This window comes from Caretta caretta, chromosome 1, assembly GCF_965140235.1.
Source record: "Caretta caretta isolate rCarCar2 chromosome 1, rCarCar1.hap1, whole genome shotgun sequence".
In the NCBI taxonomy this organism is placed as follows: Eukaryota; Metazoa; Chordata; order Testudines; family Cheloniidae; genus Caretta; species Caretta caretta.
In genome coordinates, this window is record NC_134206.1 from 299,440,439 (window position 1) to 299,461,795 (window position 21,357).

The window sequence follows — 21,357 nt, forward strand, 5'->3', positions numbered from 1 at the left end:
ATCAAAATTAAATTAGCCAGGGATAGAAAATGGAAAGCAGGAAACAATGCCAGTGATGTGGCAACTAGCATGAGTATAGAAAATGACCAGCTTTCATAAAAACACGAAGAAACTTTAATAGGACCAACTATTATGCTAAAATGTGCAAAGAGCAGGACAATGCATGTATTGAGTGCAAAAATCAATTCCTCAATGGCAAAGAAAATCCTGTTCTTAAACAGAATAATGGAGGAGGCTGAAAACTCAAAAGATTGGCTAATTAAAATATACACAAATGACACAGACACTGAGGCACCAGTAAATGTAATAACGAAGTGAAGCAGAGAAATGTAAGGAGTACGTAAAAGTGGATGAGTCAAAAATGACTGTGAAAGGCTATAATGAAGGAACAATTCTAGTATTGGGAGAGTGCACACTGACATTTAAATACAAAGAGAAAATGATAAAACAAGAGTTTGTGGTCGTACATGCAGTTGAGCAACCAGTTTTGGGCTTACACATGTGAGAAGTGCTTGGTTTCATTAAAAGGATGTATGCCACAGAGAGACAGAAAGACAACATAGAACCAAATATGAAAGTATTAATAGCATCATATGAAGATATATTCCCAGGGGATGGGTGCCTCCCAGTAATACAGAAAATGCAGGACCTATGGTACCTGTTACATGAAAAGCTCCATAAGTCTAAAGAAAGAGGATAGAAGATGAGCTGCAAAACATAACTGCAAACAGTGTCATTTGGCGAATGGAAGAACTGAGAGGTTGGGTTCACTTCCTAGTAATTGCAGAGAAAAAAGGAGGGGGGACTACAGCTGAGCATGGACCCTGAAGAGTAGAACAAACAAACAAACATAAGAGAACACTTGTCCACGAGAAGTGAACTATTTCAGATATCAGGACCCAAATTCTTCAGCAAATTAGATAGCAGCAGTATTTTGGCAGATCCTCTTGGACACAGAGCTCCCTAAATTTTACTTTCAATACACCAGTTGGCAGATACTTCTTCCTAAGATTGCTGTTTGGAATATGTTCAGTTTCAGAAGTATTTCACCATACCATAAGACATAGGATAGAGGGTCTAGCAGTCGTGAAAGTGTACACTGATGTAATTTGGGGCAGCAAATCACCGCCAGAGCCCCGTGGCTCCCGGCCGCTGCCACAGCTACTGCTACCATGGCACTCCGGCCGTGATTTAAAGGGCCTGGGGCTCCCAGCCACTGCTGCTGGAGCCGCGGGCCCTTTAAATTGCTATTTAAAGGGCCCACCTCTTCTGGTTGCAACCCCATCCCCTTCTCAGGACCCCGGCCCTGTGTAGCGGTAAGTCCTTTATGTTACTTTCACCCGTGCTCTACTGGCCTTGTTTCTGGTGTGGGAGAGGGAGCATGGGCTCCTGCTGCAGGGCAAAAAGGCTGAGGAAATGACTCCTTCCCTGCCAAAAAAGATCATATCCTTGTTGCTTCTCTTATACTTACTTCAGTAGAAGACTTTGACTTCGAGTCATAGACACTGGAGATCTAGCTTCCTCATCTTGGGTCTGAAAATAAATGGGATCTCAGTCCTCCCAACCTTGATGCTGATATAGATCTTGAATCTGGCTCATGCTTTGACTGCTGCGCTTAGTTCTGATGATTTTAATCTGCTCGTGTCATCTCTTAGACACTGGAACCCACAGATGTACTGTTTTAAAGTGCACTTTTTCCAAATGAACCTTATGGTATTTTCTGCCACGTTTCTAATCTCATTAATGTACCTTGTACTATTCCCTCTCCCTGTTGGCATTTGCAGTATTTTTTCAATTTAGCATTATCTGCAGCTTCCCCACTCTGCGGTTAACTCCCTCTGCTAGAAGATATTTAATAAATCCTTGACGGTAGGAGAAATTCATTGCCACACATCTTTACTCCAGTGCCAGCTGAACAGGCAAAGTATGAGTCCAATAAGTCAGAGCTTCATAAGTGGAGCAACTGAGGTACACACACAACTCTGAAAAAAATACTAGTCTGGCTCCCAGGTTTAGTGCTATTCAAGAAATTTTTATAATTTGTTTTCCATATTTAAGTCCACTGCTGGACCCTATATAATGCATTGGCAACCTTCTGTAAAATATTGACTGCCTCACAATTGTTTTGTAATGTTGGTAGATCGATATACAATAGTTGCTCATCTTTAAAGTCTGAATAAATTTGCAGAATTAATAATGGGTGAGTTTACCTCACAAAGTAAAGAGAAATCTCATTTTAAAAAAAGTTTGAAAATCTTTCTTGAAACTGCTTAATGGAGCTACATAAAAACAACTTGTCCTCTAAGACTATAATAACATTTAAGATTCACAGTACTCTGATGCCTATGATGTCTTAAGCCTATGTGGGCCTATAACATTTTCAAGGTTCTTGAAGACATATTAAATATCAGAAGAGTGTTTTTTGGGGGGGTTTGAGCAATTTGCAAAGTCTCATGTATCTTCAGTTTTACTGACAGTTTATATACCACTGCATTAGCTTCATTGGAGAATTACTATCAAAAACTATTTGGACATGCATCCTCCAGAATAAAACTTGGAGAACTTGTACATGTCTTTCCCCCTGTTTTTTAAGTAGATTGTATATTTATTGGCCCAGATCATCTCTAAAGGAGAGTCTGTGAAAGAAGATATCTCTGTGAGGATTTACTTAGAGACACCTTCCCCCACCCCCAAACATTGTCCTTTCAGGGTATGGTCAAGGTTTTCCCTTCTGTGGAAAAGGCAGAAGAACATATCACCACCTCTGGCAGATACCCTGGGATGGACAGGAAGCCCCCCACCTGGAGGCTCTCTAGGGGTGTGCCCCCAGCAATGTCCCCTATTTCCCTGGAAAATTGCCTTCAGTCAGCTGAAATACCAGGGTCTACATCTAGATACATGGGCTACATAGAATATGCAAAATTAGTTCTCTCATGAGTAGAGCTGGAATGATAGGTCATTTCCTCAAGCCCCTTATCTATCACAGATCCTAGATCATGTGCATAAACCTCCATGAGGACCACAGGGACAGGGGTGGATAGATGCTGAATTGGTGCCTGCGCCCCCATTCTATGCAGAAAGGACAAAATTCCTGTGCAGAGGGCTTTCTCTATTTGCTGAGTGCATAAACTAATAGACAACCCCTATGACCATTCCAACTTTACAGTTTATACGTACAGGAAATCAAGGACCAGCCTGTAAGGATAAACTATGTTTTTATCCCTTGAAAGGTTTTGGATCAGTTTAAATGCCAGGAAAAGAAACAGGGAAGGGAATCAGATACCAAATAAGTGAGTAATCAAGCAATCACGCAGCAGTAAACACTAAATGCCCACAAACTAAGTACAATTAACCCCAAAGTTTCCCCACTGGCCTTATCTGGGACTAGACATTGATGGGAGCGGCTACTTTTGGCTGGAGTGGGTCCTTGTTGGCCCCAAGCCCTGGTGGTCCCCTGGGTCCTGGTGGAGGGTAGTTGCATGTGCACATCTGGCAACCAGTCCTCATAGGTGCAGTGGAGGTTCAGTCTTCATTGTGGGTGCTAGGAGTTTCAGGTCAGTCTCAAGGCTGCTACCTAAGAGAAACAAAGTGATGCCTTCCCTTTGGCCACAGAGATCAACTCTAGGGTCTATTCTTCTCTTGCTACTGTAACTAAACTCCTGCAGCCAGATCTCTGCCGCAGAACTTGGTCCCAAGCATGTGGAGACTCGCTGGTGACTAAATTGGTCACCTGTAACTCTTCATCCCAATATGTGGTTTGTCTGGGCTCTTTTCACATGTCAAGACAATCCCAATAGATTGACTGGCTTGTCAGTTGGTCTTCTGGTCTAGCTCCTACCAGTTCTTTGCATCTCTCAAGCACAGGTGTGGCAGGCAGTATCTGTTTCAATTCTTGTCTCTGTTCAGTTGCCTCTCTGAAGACCCACATTGGCAAGGGGGCTACATTTACAGGAACCTAGGCAGCTGCTGAGAGTGATTGTCCACATGGATTCCACTCTTAGAGCACATGTCTAGAGACTGCGTTTGTTAGGGCTAGGCCTGAGCCCATGCTGACAGACAAGAGTCAGTAAGTGTCTGGCTTGTCTCAAACTCTGCAGCTGAAGGATATCCAACAACCTGGCATAGAACCTTTTGTCACATTGGTACTGATGACTAAATTTGTGCCTGCAGTACCAACAAAACCTGTGGCCCACCCTTCCTCTGGCACTGATGTCCTCGGTAGCTGTCACCTTGGTAACTTGATCATTGGTACATGGTGCATCAGAAGTCCCTATTGGCGCCTAGAACATATATGGTACTAAGTGGGCCCACTACTGGAGTCACCTTTGCTGGATAGGTTGAAAGTGGTGCTAACTTGACCACTGGGCACTGATACCTTGATAACGCAGACCAGAGGTATCAACAACACTGATTCCTTCCCCTGTTCAAGTAGAGGGGATGTTAGATCATTCTAATACACCTGAAAGGGTAGCTCCACCCTTTGGAGGAGCTTTACTCTGTTTCAAACCTCCCATCCCCATTTGGTGCACAGTAGGGACTCAGCTCCTGCCCTCCCCCACCTCCCCAGCTCTCCCTCATCTCATGGGGACTCCAGGGACTATTCTCTATGTAGGAAAAAAGGTGTGGATTTCATAGAGAACAGGTCCCCAGGTATCCTCCTTTGTGTCCACCAGTCCAGGACTCATATGCCTATCAATCAGACTTGGGCACTAGCAAGACAGGAAGAGGAGAGAGAGAGCAAAAATCAAGCAGATGAGGGAGAACAATTCTCAGCTGCAATTTTCTCATCCTCCACATATGAGGCAGAATGAACCACTCAACATCTTCTCCAGTCAGTGGTTTTAAGGTATTCCAAAATTTTGTTAAACATGCAGCACATGTTCCCAACATACCATTTGAAGTGGGGGGGTAGAGAAATCACAAATTGCTGGTCACTCTGCACCCTTCCATGCCAGGAAGGCTAGTCCTACTTAGGCTACACTAGAACTTTTGTCAGCAAAACTTTTGTTGGTCAGGGGTGTGAAAAAAACACCCCTGACCATCATAAGTTTCACAGACAAAAGCGCTGAGGTGGACAGTGCTATGTTAGCGGGAGATGTTCTCCTGCCAACATAGCTACGGCTGCTCATTGGAGGTGGTTTAATTATGCCAGCGGGAGAGCTCTCTCCCACCGGCATAGCGCGGCTAAGCAGGAGATTTTACAGCGGTGCTGCTGTAAGATCCGTAGTGTAGACATAACCTTAGAAACAAATGGATGTTGGAGCCTGCAAAAGACCTGTGGCAGACTCCAGCATCGATTCTAGCCACATAGCCAGGCATAGAGATAGAAGGTACCAAGTCCTTTGCAAGGGATTTGGGTGAGAATACATGTACTCAATACTGGAATATCTTGTGGCAGCAGCTGTCCAGGGGAAATCAAAACAGCAATGACCTCCCAAATCAGCATGTAGTGGAAAGAATCAAAAAGCTGGACCTATTTGGACATAAAATCCACTTGTCCAGATGCAAGTAGCTAATTACCAAGGACTTCTTGCAAAATATATTACCCAGGGACAAGCTCTCTCTATTTATGGATAGGCTTGCTCCTGAAGACAGGGAAGAATTCAAAATCTGTAATAAATGAGGAGCAGCTGCACTTCCCTGCAAGCATCATAGATGTTTACCACCTCAGAGAACTGGGGAGAATTGCTGCTAAACTGTTCCCCTCTCCCCATGTTTTATGTTAGAAGAAAGTTAATGAACTCCCCCAAAAAACACTTCTGCTTATTCTTAAAGGACCCCTTTCAGTTAGTTTTGTATTAATAAAATCACTAAACCAGCTGAGATGAACAATTTATTAGGATGGCCTAATACATTTTTCACTACCCTCATATTCTATTAGGTCAATTTGTCTCACGCTCTTCCTTTGGATCATTTAACATGATATCCTCATTCACATAATTATAGACTGGGTACAGTAGATTCATTTTTTTCTTTTATGTTCTTTTCTTATGAATCTTAATGTTCTGCCAGTCATTCGTATACACATTTTACCAGAGCAATTAACATTAAATCAGTTTATAATATTCATATGAATTGTTTTAAAATATAAAATGTGGATGTAGACATGTTTCCTAAATTAAAAAGCAATGTGGTTGAATTCACAAGTATTTAGGGCATATTTTAAGCTTTCGAGAAATTGGAAGATATTTTATCAGTTTTTACTCCTAATTTAGGAGTGTAGGAAATTAATTTTTAATTAAGGTGGATGTTTTAGCCTTGTAATACTAACCTACTGTGTCTCATTGAACAGCTGATACCTAGAGACTCTCTGATTGCCTGTGGTTGATATTGAGATACTTCAGAATTACTGTGTAGAGTAGATACTGGTCCTCTGCCTGCATATTTCTTTTGCGTTTTTAAAATATGCTCCGTCTGCATTTTTTTGACTTTTCATTCCAAGATTAACATTATAATGGGAGAGTTATGATTACAGATCTGAAAATGAAGAAGTAGAAATAGCTGTATTCCTATTGCTTACAGAGTTTGAGATGTGTTATGTATATTTCTAGACATTTTAATGTCAAAGAAGTGATTCTTTTTACTAGACTAAAAAAATTAACAAGGCCATAAAGTTGTGATAATTTGGCCTCTGCGGTAGTGTATTATTGAGAGTCTATTTTCTCCCTTACAATAACTACCATTGGCCCCCTTCTGTACCTGTTTCCTTCCTTCCACCCACTTCCCTCATGCGTGCTCTTCCTGGCCTGTTCATGACTACTTCCTTTTTCCACTACCCCTCAGCTATAATATTCTGCTATCCCTGTCACCATCCCTTCCATCAAGCATTGTGTAACCCTGTGTATTCTCCCCCATTAGTTATGCGACTACTCCCATGTGCTGTCTTCTCCATCTGATTGTGCTAGTTGGTAGACACACTAGATAAATCCCCTTGGCTCCTTCTGCTGCCACTTTCAGGACCAGATCTGTGGTGGCATTAGGGCAACTTTGTGCCACTTTGGTCCATAGCAACCCTAAAGCTGAGGCAATCAGTCACAAGAGGCTCCACCCTGCATAGATGTATCCTCAGGTAGCACTGAGCTGCCATAGAGGCTTCTATGCCACTTCCTATCTGCTGTTAGTGCTAGGAGCATGGCCTTTCCTAGACCCAGGTGATCCCTATCTGGAAGTTTCAGCTGGCCCAGAGTTGTCCCAAAGCTGTACTGGGTGCTCCTTGGTTGAAGCTCTGGCAATGAGACCCATTGTTTTCTCCCCAGGCAGGAGCCTGAGCTTTATTTTCGTTTTCAATCCGCTAATGCAAGTTTGAAATAAAAACAATCACAATATTTGATTCTTTTTGCTTCCCCTAGTCTCCAAATGGAGAACAGGTAAATCTGGGTGGGTAAATCTGGTTTTAGTTGCTAGAGGCATGCTTCAGAGAGGTTGCTGGGCTGGTGGAACAGTAACAGTTTAACAGTGATCTCCTGAGCCATTCTGCTTGCTTAAGGCAGACATGGGCTCGGAGCTCATTGGCTCAGCAGAGATCCTTACAACTGATCTGAAAAGCATCATGGACTAAGGGTAACTCCATTAACCAAGCTATCTAGTGTGCAATGGAGTGCTTGGTTGCCATTCTAGCTGGCTTCACAGGAGTGCGGGGGCTTATGGGAGGAAGCAACCGGCACCCTCTTCCTCTTCCCCTTACCTCTCTGCACCTATATAAGAGAAGTCAAAATTTTAGGCCTATCTATAAACACTATATTTTTAAATGGATTGTAGAACACAAAGGAAGCGCTGGGTGTATAAAAATAACTCTTGCTGAAAGCATCACAAGAGAGCTGCTGTGCGGCATACAGCTCTCAGGAGAAGGTATGCTGTTGAGAACTACTTTCTTCTCAATTCAATGAAAACAGCAAAGTTGAGCAAGATAGATAATGGCAGAATATTACTAAAATGTGGATCAATATCTTGCTTTTATGGTAATGTATTGCTGTACCTTGCTTTTTCTGTGGCCAGTTGAACAGGGTGTACTTGTGGGAAATTTCTTGAAGTTTCACTGTGGATCACAAAGTTTTTTCCAGCTTTACTGATTTTAAAAATAGAGCAAATGTCTAATGCATACCATTTTTGCTATTTTAACCCTTGATGGCTGTCTAAATATGTTGGATGTTCCATTGTTAGTATTAGTGTATCCTGGGATGCATTGAGAAGAGCCTGCATTGAAATGCTTTTATAATCTAACATTGTTAAAATGAGAAACTGCTGAACTGCAGTAGTTTGCAGACCATATTTAATTCCTTATACTGATAGTAGCAAATTCTAAAGCATATCACCACATAGTCAAAACTACCAATAAACAGTATAAAACCAAAATATCCTGGAAAATACTCTGGAGTGTATATAAATTGGGGTTGCAATCAGGTTTCAATTTCTGACCGGATTGCAGATATCTGAAATTATTTTTCTTTAAATTATGGTCTTACTTTAGATGATGGTACATTTTCACATTGGACCCAATTCAATGTTCTTTTTATACCCAAATCTTCAATAGGCAAGGAATACAGGATTGGCTTGTTATGTCAACAAACCATTAGACTGATATACTAAGCAATACTGAAAACCACAACACGGAAAATAATTGTTTCAATTTATTCATGAATACGTTTGCAATGGTATAAGAAATGCAAGGAACCATTATTGTCTCCAGCTATATTAAACAGAACTATTCTTCCAGTACTCAAGCATGCACAATCCAAGATTACTAGGAGACTGCTTTCAAACACTACCCAAGCATGAAGAAAAGTTCAGAGACGATGCAATTCGCAACAGGTGGAAAAGACAAATCTAAACCAAAATCCTATCACAAGCAGAGCTTTTGCCCCCCAAAGGGAGAAGTGCTGGAGACCACTTTATGTCCACTAGGTACTTCACTATTGCTATTGATTTTATATGGAAAGTGCTGAACTGTGATGGGTGGCAATATAAAGAATTGATAGTTTCATAGAGGTTAAAGCCAGATGGGACCATTATATCATTTCATCTGACCTCTGATATATCACAGGTCATTACATTTCACTCTCTTCCCCCTGTATTGAGCACAATAACTTGAGTTTGGCTAAAGCATATCTTCCAGAAAGGCATCCAGTCTTGATTAGAAGACAGCAAAAGACGGAGCTTCCCTTGGTAGTTTGTTGTTAAAAACTTTGTGCCTTATTTCTAATTTGAATTTGTCTGGCTTCAGCCTCCAGCCATTAGTCCTTGTTATGCCTTTCTTCACTAGATTAAAGAACCCTTTAGTACCCTGTTTTCTCCACAGGAAGGTACCTAGACACTGTAATCAAGCCATTTCTCAATATTCTATTTGATAAACTAAACAGATTGAGCTCCAAGTCTTGCTCTGTAAAGCATTTTTTCCAGCCCTCATATCACTTTTGTGGTCCTTTTCTGCACCCTCTCCCATTTTTCCTCATCCTTTTAAAATGTGGACACTAGAACTGTTTGTAGGCAGTATTCCTACATCAGTCTCATCATTGCTGTATACAGAGGTAAAAATCACCCTTATGCTCTTATTTGCTACTCCCCTCTTCTATATATCCATTATATAGGGTCGCATTAGCCATTTTTACCCCAGCATCGCACTGGGAGCTCTTGTTGAGTTGCTTGTCCACTATGACCCCTAAATCCTTTTTAGAGTCAGTGCTTTCCAGAGTACAGTTTCCCATTCGGTAGGTATGGCCTGTGTTCCTTGTTCCTAGAAGTGTAATTTTGCATTTGACTGTATTAAAACACATTTTGTTTAAATGAGCCTATTTTATTAAATAATCCAGATGGCTCTGTGTGGTTTCCCGGTCTTCATCATCATTTACCACTCCATCAATCTTTGCATCATCCACAAATATTATTAGCAGTGATTTTATTTACTTCCTGATCATTGATGAAAATGTTGAATAGCATTGGGCCTAAAACCAATCTCTGTGGAACCCCACTAAAAACATCTCCTTACAATGACAATTCCCCATTGACAGACTTATGAGATCTGTCACTTAGCTAGTTCTTAATCCACTTACTGTATGTTCTATCAATATTGTATAGTGCTAGTTTTTAGTCAGAATATCATGCAGTACTATGTCAAATGCCTATAAAAATCTGTTTATTAATGGTTACCTTTATCAATCAAGTTTGTAATCTTAAAGAATGAAATCAGGTCTTTGTTTGACAAGACATATTTTCCATAAAGCCATGTTGACTGGCATTAATTATACTCCTATCCTTTAATTCTTTATTGAATAAGTCCTGTTACAGCTTTACCATTATTTTGCCTACAATTGCTGTCATGCTGTCCATCCTATAGTTACCTGGGTTATCCTGGTTGCCCTTTTTGAACATTAGCACTCTTCCAATTTTATGGCATGTCCCTGATATTCCAAGATTTATTAAAAATGAACACCAGCAGGCCAGAAATCTTCTCAGGAACTTTAAGGAGTTCCTAGTTTCCATTGGATGTGAAGTCCTGGCAAAACTCCCATTGACTTCAGTGGGGCCAGCATTTCACTTATTCTCTTAAAATAGTGTGGAAATGACCTCTAGTTGTGTTTTTATTTCTAAATCTGTATTGAGTAAATATTGTAGAAAGAACTAGATAAGCTATTTTCAGTTACTGAAGGAATTGTAGCTAAATTGGTTACAATTATTTTAATTTTACTTATGGATTTAGTGGGATTTATTAATAGAATTTCTTGTCTCTAAGGGCTTTAACAAATAACACCCCAAACCTGGCTACTATCCCAGAACACTATGAGGAAACAGATGGGTCTTCAAGTGTATATTGAAGGTCCAAGAACACAGATTATTTTGGACTAGGGAGCAGGATACAGAAGGCATGAGTTCTCAATCCTGAAAACCTCCCCTGGAATAAAGTTAGGCCTACATCCTGGAATCAGGTCCACTCATGTGCAATCTTGCACTTATTCAAACTCATTGCCATCACCACATGTGCATAAAATTGCCTTCACCACTCCCACACTGATCTGTTTTCATTACTTGCTTTTTTCTAAATACCCATAACTGTGCATTTATTTTTGGTTTGATATACATTCAATTTTATTTAGAAAGCCTGATTGGAAATCTTAGATTACTAATGACAATGTAAACAACATATAGTTGTGGCTAATATGAGGTTTCTTTTCAAAAAATCGCTTAGCTTAATTTTAAATGTAGGATTGAATATTGCATTTGATGTGTTCTGAGCTTTGCACGATTTTTGCTGGGCACCATCTAGTGGTAAAAAGGTGCCAATGGAGATGGTAGTCTCTCACAGTCACATATTTCTAGCGATATTTTCTGAGTGGAAAAAAAAATCCTCCTAGATGTCTCTGTTTGATGTATGAATTAATTGAATATTCATTGCAATTGGTAATTACCATTCTGGGTTATTCTGCATTGAATCTGACAATTTTATTTTTAATCTTAAAATGTGTCCTTGTGTGTTGAGGTTTGTGCCTCCACCTGCTCTGAAACAAAGTAAATTGTATCAATAAACCTATGCTTAGCTCATGATATATGTTCCTTTTGTGTCATAAAGGAAACAAAACTAACCTAACAGGGTGGCTGGTGTAGAGCCAGTTTAGGGGGCCCCATAGGGTGGGAGAGGTGTGACTTTAGTGTTCTGTGCTTTGAAGATCCCCAGACAATGAAACATCTCCAAGGGGAATATTACAAGCCAGTAGAAGTTCACAGAAGCCCTGAGGCTACGACATCTTATGCCGGGGTGAAGCCAGCCCGTTTCAGGCCACAAGGCTTGGGGAATACAAAGATAGCTTTCTGATCCCTCCTCTTTTGGTCTCTTCTCTAGGTGTCCTGTGTAAAATACAACTCACTAGGACCCAAAGATGTTGGCCAAAGATTCTCCACTCCCTTGAACTTTGTGTAGCCAGAAGTATTAAATGTAATTCAATAACGTTTATATTAATTCCATAAGGTTTGTCCAGGTCAGTCTGTCACAATGTCAGCCAGCCTACATCCAAGCCATCAGGTGCTACGACCATGGGTCTGGCTACAATATCTGACTTTGGCTCAGAGATTTTATGTCTGGGAAAATCAGGAGGTGAATGGGGTGGTGGGGGAGCGCAGCCTGAACATCTGCAATAGGTCCGACTGCCAAAATTGCATCCTCCAGTAAGAGGCTAGGATGACTGTAGCCTTGTCCCATCTGATCTTGGATATTATTCTGGGAACCAGGGCAATCGTTGGAAAAATCATACATGCGTTCTCAAGACTATCACAGGAGAAAGGTTCCTGGCAATGAGCCAGGGCTCAGGACCCCTCTGGAGCAGAATTCAGGCATTTGGCATGGTCCTCTGTGGTGAGAGAGTCTTTCTTGGGAATCCCCCATTGATGAAATATCAGCTGTACAGTATGATGACCTTCTGCAGTGACCACCCATGGCTGGTTATCCTGTGTCTACTCAAGGAGTCTGCCAGGTCACTGCAGACTGATGGGAGGTGTAGAGCTAGTGGGGCTATTCAGTGTTGATGGTACCGCATTCACAGCCCGATGACTTGCTGGCAAAGTAGGAATGATCGAGTCCCTCCCTGCTTGTTCATACAGAGCATTGTGGATATATTGTCTGGCAGGACTTGCACTGTGGATTTCCACAGAGCAGGAGGGGATGATGTCCCTCAGATCCAGGATATTTGTACATAGCTTCAGGTTGTTCTGAGACCATGTTCCTTGTATCTGCAGATGGTTCAGGTGGGCACCCCAGCCTGTCCCTGAAATGCTGGTGTCATAAATATAAAGGGAAGGGTAAACCCCTTTAAAATCCCTCCTGGCCAGAGGAAAAATCCTCTCACCTGTAAAGGGTTAAGAAGCTAAAGGTAACCTCACGGGCACCTGACCAAAATGACCAATGAGGAGACAAGATACTTTCAAAAGCCGGGAGGAGGGAGAGAAACAAAGGGTCTGTGTCTGTCGGTACGCTGCTTTTGCCGGGGATAGACCAGGAATGGAGTCTTAGAACTTTTATTAAGTAATCTAGCTAGGTATGTGTTAGATTATGATTTCTTTAAATGGCTGAGAAAAGAATTGTGCTGAATAGAATGACTATTTCTGTCTGTGTGTCTTTTTTGTAACTTAAGGTTTTGGCTAGAGGGATTCTCTATGTTTTGAATCTAATTACCCTGTAAGGTATCTACTATCCTGATTTTACAGAGGTGATTCCTTTACTTCTATTAAAAGTCTTCTTGTAAGAAAACTGAATGCTTTTTCATTGTTCTCAGATCCAAGGGTTTGGGTCTGTGGTCACCTATGCAAATTGGTGAAGATTTTTTACCAAACCTTTCCCAGGAAGTGGGGTGCAAGGGTTGGGAGGATTTTGGGAGGAAAGACGTGTCCAAACTTTGTTTCCCAGTAAACCCAGTTAGAGTTTGGTGGTGGCAGTGGATATTCCAAGGACAAAGGATAAAATTAATTTGTACCTTGGGGAAGTTTTAACCTAAGCTGGTAAAAGTAAGCTTAGGAGGTTTTCATGCAGGTCCCGACATCTGTACCCTAGAGTTCAGAGTGGGAGAGGAACCTTGACAGCTGGTGATAAGAGTCCCATCATCTAGGAGAGGATGCAGAAGGGAACCCCTTTCCTTATGTTGTTTGGATCTAGCCATCAAACAAGCTGTTATAGGATCTGAGGCAGGACTATGACTCACTTGCTCATGTGATGCCTTGACTACACTGATCTCAGTCTCAATCATAACAGCTGCAGGTGAAATCTGGCCAGTGGCATCATGTATGTACATACCTACATGTGGCGTGACCGTCTCAGACATGTTTGCACTGTTGCCTTGGGATCTTTGATCCTTTGGCAATGACTGAAGAGATGGGAACCTGCCCTCTGGGAGGCAGGCTTTTTCGGATTAAGAGTAGCTGCTATGAACTATATAGACACTGGTGGTGTGAGTAAAGATTTTCCGTAGTTAACAAGGAGTCTTAATTGAGAGAACAGGGAAAGGACATGGGAGATTTCAACAGCATGAGACTATTGGTACCTTTCTCTGAACAGCCAGTCATACAGATACAGGAAGATACGGATTCCCTTCCACAGAAGTGGCCATCATTTGAGGCATCCATTGTTGCCTGTGGGGAAGTCCTGGCCACCACTTTCTTAATGATGTCTTTAAACTCCTCTCTGTTACCAAGCAGGAGCTTTGTAAGGAAGGGTGTCAGTCTGTCCCAGGGTCGAAACTCATACTTGGTTCATAAGGCCTGTAGGGAAGTAGAGGAGTCTGACTTTCTCACAAAAGGTCTTAACAATTCTCCCAAGGAGCACCTGGAATGATTTAAAGTCATCCAGTGCTGTTACCATTTCCATGTTGTACCATTTTTCAGGTGATGAAGACAAGAAAGTCCTTTGCTGGGGATCAGGGTGCTCCTCTGTCCCTGAATCTAGCTCTTTCTGGTATTCTGGTGTAGATCTGGCCAGGGATGCGGATCCTGAGGTGGTGGGCTACAGTGGAGTGTTGTAGGAAATGACTGGGGTTTTGGGTACTGGCCAGTCCGGTGCCATTCTTGACAAGCCAGTGGTGGCTGAGCCCTGTAGGGTAATCTTGTAGGTCTGTCTGCATCATTGCCTGCTGACTTCAGAGGAGAGAGTTCTCTACTGGAAAACGGGGAAAATGTACATGATGAGGAAGGGGGTAGACTTTGTCCAGGAATGGCACTGGAGCATATGGCACTCTTGGTACAATGGCCTACATTTATATTGGTAGTTGTCTCAGTCCCGATGACTGTCTTGGATCTCTTCTGGGCTCATCCTCTGAGGTGGGGGTTGACGCTGATGGATGCTGGAGGAGTTTGCTGCATCGGCGGTCAATGCTGAAGTAGTCTGTTACATCGTAGGCTCTGCCTTCTTTGCAGCCCTTGATGTTGGATGGGATTTGGTGGATTTATCTTCAGAGGCTTTATGGAGTCTGTCCCTATGGGAGAACACTGAGCTACATCTGGAATCTCTGCTAGATCTTTACTCAGCGCTGTCTTCTCTGGACTGCTCTTTAGTGTGATGTGTCTGCTAGACGGGGTGCTGGATGAAGCTGGTTTGCCTGCCAGCAGCACTCTGGAACTCGTCTCCTCAAGCTCTGATGAGACCTTCATGGATTGTTCCAGAAGACTGAGCTCTAGTCTTGTCTCTTGTGACTCAGAGAACAACAAGCAGACTGAGCTTCTGCTTCGTATCTGAGATTTCTCCAATCAGAAGAGAGACCCTACATGTCCATCTTTCAGGGGGATTAGTCCATTGCAGGATGGACAGGGATTAAAGCTTGCAGGTTTCAACTCTGCTATGTCAAGGAGCCCTGTACAAAGGGGAGGTGTACAGGGGGTGTCTGACCGGTAGAATTCAGTTCAGATTGACAACTGTGAACTGTTGCATCCATGTAGAAGATCAGAAGTAGTTCTGAATGTGTTCTTGAAGATTTGTAGAAATTAAGGCTGAGCTGAGAACTAGCAAGTCTGACACTCACCAGGTTCTCTATCTGTGCCATGGGTGGTAAGAGGAAACTGAGAGATGGTTGCAGCTATCTCACCTCTTATGCCCTCATATGGGAGCATAACGTACAGGGCAATTGCATGCCCCCTATGGACATTGCTATTTTAAAAGAAAACCTTCTGCTCTCACTTGCATATGTAACATGTTCACCTTCAGTGGGATCCACACTGATACACAATCATAGAAATGGGGAGCTGGAAGGGACCTTGAGCGCCAAGCCCTCCCCCCCCCCGCCTGCCCAAGGTGAAATGGACCAAGTATACCTAGACTATCTCTGACTGGTATTTGTTCAACCCGTTCTTATAAAGCTCCAATGACAAATTCCACAGCCTCCCTTGGAAGCCTAGTCCAGTGCTCAACTATCCTTATAGTCAGAAAGTTTTTCTAATATCTAACTTAAATCTCCCTTGCTGCAGATTGAGCCCATATGGCAGTACCATATCCACTTCACACAGATGTAAATAGCTACATGAGATGGAAGAGGGGTGGCTGCTGGACTATGTTGCAGCTTTGAGATCTCCAGCTGGTAAATCTGGGTTGGTCTTAACTGTGGTGAGATTTTGTGGTGTTTTGTATTTTCACCCTGCCTAGAAACAATGTATGTAACACAAATATGGGTGTGTGGGGGGGAGGGGGAATAACCAGTAGAGAAGCAAATATCTTGAACATTTTTGCCTCTTTACGCAAGACACAGACAGCAGAAACCAAATGCAAGAGAGAGAATACAACATAAAGCAGCTTTGAGAAAATCTACAGTAAGTACAAATTCTTCAGAGTACAAATAAGTACAAGCACTTCAAACTGTAGTGGAAACTACATTACCCTTCTGCTCCTTTCAGGTATCTGCTTAGTTCAGTGGTTTTCTACCTGTGGTCGGCACACCCTTCAGAGTCTACAGACTATGCCGAAGATTTATAAAAGGGTCTGCACTTCCATTTGAAATTTTTAGGGGTCCATAACTGAAAAAAGGTTGAAAACCACTGGCTTTAATTTAAGTAGCTGTACTAGTATTGCCACAAGGGAGCACTTCCACTCCTCCTCCTCACTACCTGAACACTCAGCGTGGATTCACCAAGGGCAAGTCATGCCTGACTAATCTAATCGCCTTCTATGACGAGATTACGGGCTCTGTGGATGAGGGGAAAGCAGTGGACATGTTGTTCCTTGACTTCAGCAAAGCTTTTGACATGGTCTCCCACAGTATTCTTGCCAGCAAGTTAAAGAAGTATGGGCTGGATGAATGGACTATAAGGTGGGTAGAAAGTTGGCTAGATCGTTGGGCTCAACGGGTAGTGATCAATGGCTCCATGTCTAGTTGGCAGCCAGTATCAAGCGGAGTGCCCCAAGGGTCGGTCCTGGGGCTGGTTTTGTTCAATATCTTCATAAATGATCTGGAGGATGGTGTGGATTGCACTCTCAGCAAATTTGCAGATGACACTAAACTGGGAGGAGAGGTACGTACGCTGGAGGGTAGGGATAGGATACAGAGGGACCTAGACAAATTAGAGGATTGGGCCAAAAGAAATCTGATGAGGTTCAACAAGGACAAGTGCAGAATCCTGCACTTAGGACAGAAGAATCCCATGCACCGCTACAGACTAGGGACCGAATGGCTCGGCAGCAGTTCTGCAGAAAAGGACCTAGGGGTTACAGTGGACGAGAAGCTGGATATGAGTCAACAGTGTGCCCTTGTTGCCAAGAAGGCCAATGGCATTTTGGGAAGTATAAGTAGGGGCATTGCCAGCAGATGGAGGGACGTGATCATTCCCCTCTATTTGACATTGGTGAGGCCTCATCTGGAGTGCTGGGTCCAGTTTTGGGCTCCACACTACAAGAAAGATGTGGAAAATTGGAGAGTCCAGCGGAGGGCGACAAAAATGATTAGGGGACTGGAACACGTGACTTATGAGGAGAGGCTGAGGAAACTGGGATTGTTTAGTCTGCGGAAGAGAAGAATGAGGAGAGATTTGATAGCTGCTTTCAACTACCTGAAAGGGGGTTCCAAAGAGGATGGCTCTAGACTGTTCTCAGTGGTAGCAGATGACAGAACAAGGAGTAATGGTCTCAAGTTGCAGTGGGGGAGGTTTAAGTTGGATATTAGGAAAAGAATTTTCACTAGGAGGGTGGTGAAGCACTGGAATGCGTTACCTAGGGAGGTGGTGGAATCTCCCTCCTTAGATGTTTTTAAGGTCAAGCTTGACAAAGCCCTGGCTGGGATGATTTAGTTGGGGATTGGTCCTGCTTTGAGCAGGGGGTTGGACTAGATGACGTCCTGAGGTCCCTCCCAACCCTGATATTCTATGATACCTGGTTGGAGGAGAATTTGCCTCTGGCAACTTATTTTCCACTTAAAGTTAACAGTCTAGTTGTGATATCACAACTGGTTATTATGGAATAACTGATATAAAAACATGACTTCATGGGGAATAAACAGAATATGAACTCTGAAAAAACAAAGATTGTGTTTTCATGAAAATATTCCTAGTGCAGTAACTTTTTAAAAAGTGGAGAAAAACCAATCTAAAAAAATACAGGCACAATTATTTCTAAATCAGCAATTGTCAAACGTTTGTATGTGGAACATTTACTAGTGATCTGCAGAGAGCTGGCTGGTCACATGATATTTGCTTCTCCTTCCTTCTAGCTGCTAATTTGCTAGAAAATATGTTAATACTTTACTATTCCTGTTGTAGAAACACAGTTACTATAGATATGATATTCCTAATGTTACCTTTCCACATAAGATTTAGTTGACACATGATTGTGTTGTTAGGGTGAATGGGCAGGGAGGTGATCCACACAAATATGAATGGAAGTTAAGATGCCCATTATTATTATTATTATAATATATTTGTGCTTTATGCTAGGTATTCTCCAAACACTACTACACTACACTAAGGATACTACCTGTCCTGAAGAGATTGTAGTCAAATTGTCCATAAAATCAGTTTCCCTATTATAAAGATGCCCAAACGATGAGAACATACTCTGTTCTAGATATAAGATAGCAGTGGCATGTGATTTGCCAGACGTGGCTATTCCATGTATTTATCCAAAAATAAATCACTGGTTTCTCAAACATATTTGTTAGAAATAATCTTCTGGATAATTCAGCCTATAAATCTTGGTCTGTTGCTAGTTTGAGCAATTCATTGGGAGTACTCAGAATTCAAACTGTTTTGACTGGACATAGTATGTTAATGTTCCTTGATTGGACAAGAGTAAAGGCTTGTCTACATGGGGACATCCAGGAAAATTAATCTGAATTAACTAAAAGTGTGAATTTGAAGTAGATTAGTTAAACTGCCTTAAATCCCTGTGTGAATACCTTAATCAGAATTAAAGTGTTCTTAATTCAGTTTAGTTGAATTCATTTCCAAAGTGAATTTTGCTAAATGAAATAAAGGACATTTTAATTCAGCATAACACTGTCTGCGGAGATTTAATGAGGTTTAACTGATCCAGTTCAAATTCACACCTTTAGCTAATTTGGATTAATTTTCCTGGATGTATCTGTGTAGACAAGCCCTAAATCTTGGAATGGGGTTTTGAAATTGTATTTGCAGCAAAATACAATTTTTTCCTACTAATTGTTTAAAATTTACTATGTTTTGAAAAACTTTCCTGCTGATAATCTTGTTTCCTAGAGTCTATGCACAAGGGAACTCTAAAGGGGTCTGAACACCGTCAAAGCAAGTTCACTTAAAAATTCAACTGAATAATTGGAGATAATGTTAGTAGTACATAAGATACTACTACTGCTACACTGGGACACTGGCAAGCTAAGAGTTGTGAGACTGACAGAATAAAGGTAGCATAATCAACCATTCCTCACTGGTCAGTCTCTCAAACACATTGATTATTTTTGGTTTACCTCCTTCAGCTTGTCAATATATTTCTGATAAGATGATGACCAAAACTGAAAGACCCTGTGTAGGTAATATGTGACCAGAATTGGAGTTCCATACATGTTACTTTTAAGAATCGAAATAGGGCCCTTTGTCTGTAACTTCAGTAAGGAATGGGTTTCAATATGACACATTGATTAAGGCTATTCCATTGAATAGTTATTAGACAAGTTGCTTTTAGACTCTTCTCTGTGTGCTCATTAAGAGACTTTCTGCCAGGTTCTTCATATAGAAAGGAGACAAGTTTTCAGAATGCTGGAAACTAGTTGTATTCACCACCTGCCTGTCTGTCGATCTAAAGTACCTGTCACTTTGACATTTAAACCCAGAATAGAAACCCATATCAAAAGGGTCGAGGGAGATACATTTTTGTCTTTTTTGTCTTTTTCTCTTTTTCAACTTGTGGTAAGAGACAGCCAACATCAAGGCGACATAATAGGTTTATTGAGCGAGTCATAGGCACAAATTAAAAAAAACAACAACCCACAGTTAGCAACTTCAAGACATCCCTGTCCTGAAAAATCCCTGCTGATACAAAATCAATAAAAATGGCCCCAGCTCACTCATTCATCACACAGTTCTGTTTAACAAGAATAATTCAAAGTTAAAGAATGGCCTCTGCTGACAGGAACAGAGACATCAAAAGGATTATCAAAATCGAGTTGAAATCCCACATAGGTTACACATCCTGGGGTATAGAAATTAAATAAGACATACTCTAGATAGCAGGGTGGAAAGCGGGTTCTCTGGAGATGGGATATTTTGAATAGAATGGCTCCAGTCAGAAATTGTTGGCATATGATCTTGCAATGGGATGTTACTATAGTTCTTTCAGAACAAAGTATAGAGATGGTGTATCCCTTTGAGAACAAGAATAGGCACATTTCACTCCGTGCACTTTCCTTGCTCTGCATGGGCATGTGGGAAGAAAGGCTCATGCCACCAAGATCAGTGGAACAGTTTCCCACAGGGCTCCATGTATTCCATGGCTGGAGGCAAATTCTGTGGATGTGAAATTCGGATGCACAGCAACCTGATCAGATAGAGATATCTGAAGAATACACAGACAAAGTTTTCCTCTTGAGATGTTGAATTCTAATACTTGTAGAGAGAAATTCTGGCTAGTAAATCAATATTTTCAGAATACCAAACAAACACAAACGAAACAAAGAGTAGATACGAGTCATGGGCACTTATAATTTATGAATGGAAGGCATATGTGAAAACGCAAGATTATGACAAAAATGGCTTTCAGAACAAATTCTTTTGGCAAAGCAATTTAATTATTGTCTTAGAATAATTTAGGTATAAAAGAATAAATGCTTCTTGTTCAGTTTGATTCTTTTGTTATTTAGAAGGTTACGAATTAAATGTACGGGGCACTGAAGCTTTAAAATCTCAGTTCTCCAGGGACTGTGTTACCAAGAGCGTAGCCCTATTCAAATAATCAATCTGACTGAAATATTGAAAAAATTGTGTGTGAGAGAGATTCCACCTAGATTATATGAAAAGAAAAGGACAGGATAAGTTCAGTCCATCCCTTCTAAAAAAGGTGACGCCCCCCCTCCCCACTCAAATCTGGCCAAGAATTATAGATGGATCAGAATCAAATATCTGGATCTGAGCATAGGCACAAATTACCCATGAACATTGGGGCTGTCTGAATTCTGAACCCAGATTGGGAACTGAATTTTGCAAATGGTTCTTCTATTTATACCTGACAAATCCATAAATATGATCTGAGTAAACCCAAACTCAGGAATGCTAAAAATCCAGGTGTGAGGTTTTCCAGTTTTGAGCCCTTCTCTCCCACAAATATGGTGAAGTCACCCTGCTGTCTTTCGCTCATGCAGCATCTCTTGCACCAGCACTATCTAGGAAAATGAAGAAAAGGTCATTACATTTCTCTCTGATTCTGATATGTCTGGGCTGCCA